This window comes from Euphorbia lathyris, chromosome 4 (genome assembly GCF_963576675.1).
Source record: "Euphorbia lathyris chromosome 4, ddEupLath1.1, whole genome shotgun sequence".
Lineage (NCBI taxonomy): Eukaryota > Viridiplantae > Streptophyta > Magnoliopsida > Malpighiales > Euphorbiaceae > Euphorbia > Euphorbia lathyris.
This window is the reverse complement of record NC_088913.1, coordinates 82,385,334-82,388,927: the sequence shown is the minus strand read 5'-3', so window position 1 is coordinate 82,388,927 and position 3,594 is coordinate 82,385,334.

Sequence of the window (3,594 nt, the reverse complement as noted above, 5' to 3'; positions counted from 1 at the left end):
TTAGTGAAAGTGGACAAGTTCATTTTCCCCGCCGATTTTGTAGTGCTCGATATGGCGAAAGACGATACGGTACCGATCCTCCTAGGACGACCATTTATTGCAACAGGTAGGACTCTCATTGACGTCCACGAAGGTAAACTTATCCTACGGTTGCAAGACGAAGAGGTAGAGTTTAACGTGTACAACTCCATGAAATTCTCATCTAACACCATGGAGGACTGCAACTTTTTAAATTCCGTAGACTCTATTGATATTTTTGTTGAGGATTTTTGTGATAGGTCTTCTGCGGGAACCTCTTCGGAAATAGATGGTATTGAGCATTTGGATGAGGAGCCATTGAACAAGCCGTTTGAATACTCCTCCGAAATAGAACAATGTCTGTTGGCAAGGAGCCGGTTCGAGGGTTTAGACCGGGATAGCAAAGCAAAGCCAAAGACCTCTCTTGAGGAACCTCCAACTTTGGAACTTAAACCCTTGCCTCCTAATTTAAAATACGTATTTTTACAACCTCCTAATTTCTTACCGGTTGTTATCTCTTCGCTTTTGACAGTGGAAATGGAGGAAGCATTAATTGCGGTGTTACAAAAACACAAAGGCGCATTTGGGTGGACTATTCACGATATTAAGGGGATCAGCCCCACCATTTGCACACACCGCATCTTTATGGAGGATAAAGTCAAACCCTCTATACAGCCGCAACGACGACTTAACCCCAATATGAAAGAGGTAGTGAAGACCGAGGTAATCAAACTCCTCGACGCAGGTATAATCTTTCCTATCTCCGATAGTCCATGGGTTAGTCCGGTCCAATGTGTTCCCAAAAAGGGGGGCACTATGGTGACGGAAAATGATCAAGGGGAATTAATCCCCACACGGAAAGTAACCGGGTGGCGAGTATGCATTGATTATAGGAAACTTAATGAAGCCACCCGAAAAGATCATTTTCCCTTGCCGTTCATTGACCAAATGTTGGAAAGAATGGCGGGTCATAAATTCTTTTGCACCCTCGATGGCCTATCCGGTTATATGCAAATTCCTGTTGATCCTTCGGATCAAGAAAAGACGATATTCACTTATCCGTATGGGACATTTGCATATAGGTGGATGCCATTTGGGCTTTGTAACTCCCCTGCCACCTTTCAAAGGTGCATGACGGCTATATTCTCCGAAATGATTGAGGACTTCATGGAAGTCTTCATGGACGATTTTTCTGTTTTTGGATCGTCCTTTGAAATTTGTTTGAACAATCTTGATAAAGTCCTTCAACGTTGCGAGGACACTAATCTCGCTCTAAGTTGGGAAAAGTGTCAGTTTATGGTTCAAGATTGTATTGTTTTGGGACACAAGGTGTCCGGGGAAGGAATCGCGGTCGATCCGGCCAAGATTGAGGTGATTGAGAAATTACCCCCTCCAATCAATGTTAAAGGAATCCGGAGTTTTTTAGGTCATGCGGGATTCTATAGGAGATTCATCAAAGATTTCTCTAAGATAGCAACCCCCTTGACCCAACTCCTTGCAAAGGATGCGGAATTTAGTTTTTCCCCCGAATGTTTGCTTGCATTTAATACGCTAAAGGAAAAACTAGTTAATGCACCTATTATGGTGAAACCCGATTGGAGTCTTCCCTTTGAACTCATGTGTGATGCAAGTGACTTGGCTGTAGGTGCTTGTTTGGGCCAGCGGGTGGATAAAATTTTCCGCCCCGTTTATTATGCGAGCAAAACGCTCAATGAGGCCCAACAAAATTATTCCATTACGGAAAAAGAGATGCTTGCTGTAGTCTTTGCTTTCGATAAATTTAGATCATATCTCGTATTATCCAAAATTGTCGTATACACTGACCACGCAGCTTTCAAGTACCTAATTGTTGGTCCCTTGTAAGGTTGCAAGTATAGTTCCAATGGGGGGGGGGGGGGTTAGGAACTATTTAAACTTTTTCGCAATTAGGGCAGACTTCTTTTTCTAAGGAAAAAGGTTTTAACAGCGGCGCTGAGTAAACAGCAAGATACTGGCTTAGTCAACTGGTGACTAGGTCAGTTTCTTGGCTTGAGTCAGGAGATAGCACTTAGAGTCTATTCCTGAGCTCAGACGTTTAACGCGCACAACTCAACTTGACCTCTTTACTTGGTCGGTTTTTGGTTATTTTAAGCAAGCAATATAAATAAGGAGTTAAAGGTAAGAAATACTTTACTCAGCAGATTTATCCAGGTTCAGCTTCTTCTAAGCCTACGTCCTGTCCCCGGAACACGTTCCGAGATTTCGAATCCTCTACTGAGCTCTTTAAAGGTAGAGCCTCAAACCTTTTACAATCTTAGCAACTGAGTATAACAAGAGTACCTTCCTCTATACCTCTACTCAGTCCTAATCTCTCGCTGAGTACTATAACCGAGTACTCAGCCTCTCCTTTCTAATCTCTAGAAATGATAAGTGTTTTGTCCTATACAAAGATTTGCTAAGACACTTTAGACGATTGAAATAATCACTCTAGACTTTTACACAAATATAAGAATTGTAGTGTAAGATTTGCTTTGCTTCTTTGCTTGCAGAACTTGTGTAGAAATTTGGTCAGCGTAATGGCTTGATCAAGTTCTGTGTAGAGTGAAGCTTCTGATGGCTCTATTTATAGAGACGTCTGGGCATCGGTCATTTTGAATTTCGAAATAACCGTTGGAGGGAAACGGCTTCCTGTCGTTGTCATCCTGACTTGCTCAGAGCTCTCGGCCAATCAGAATTGTGTATCTTCTGTCCTCGGTCAGCTCAACAGACTGTCTCTCCTTTTATGGTAAAGTCAACTGGACAGCATACTGTGTCGTCTAAACTTTACCCAAAGTAGAAATACTTTGTTTGGAAGTTATCATTAGCCAGCTGCTGTCTTGTACGCTTTGTCGATACTACTCAGCAGCTTCATCTTGAAGTTGTTCCCGAAGGTCTTCTAGATCCTTCTCTTGCTGAGTTGTGTTTTGTCCAAAGAGACATCGTTTTAACAAACGCGGGCCGAGTTGTACTGAGTTGTTTGACTTGGGCTTTAACACTTGTATTGGGCTTGGGCCTTTTAATTCTTGTGTCTTATAAACAGTTTTAACTCAACATTGAACAAACACATTAGTATAATAAATCAAAGCATTTAAACTTAGTGTGTTTAGAATATGTATTTCAATTATACTTAAACAATTTTGTCAAATCAAAATTATGTGGAAAGGTGTTTCAACAAACTCCCCCATTTTGATGTTGGCAAAACTATTCAGCGAAGAACTCAGTATTGAGCTCCCCCATGATAGTTGACCTATTTCAACTTTAGCAAACTCCCCCGTAAGGGTTGAGCTACTGACTTAGTTTTACTCTAAACATTTAAAGGTTTAATTCGAGTAAGTCTAAGGTCAGTTTTTCAGATATAGGTCAGCTTATTAAACATATTCTATTTACTCAGTATTAAGCGGAAGGTATAATCATATAGAGTGCGCTGCGTAATTTGTTGTTCAATGAGTTCTTAACAGACAATGTTTTATAAGCACATAAGTCAATGTCAAACATGTTATCAGCATTTGATTCAGTCAATAAGATTTATAAGTATAAAACATAGCTGATTTAATTGAA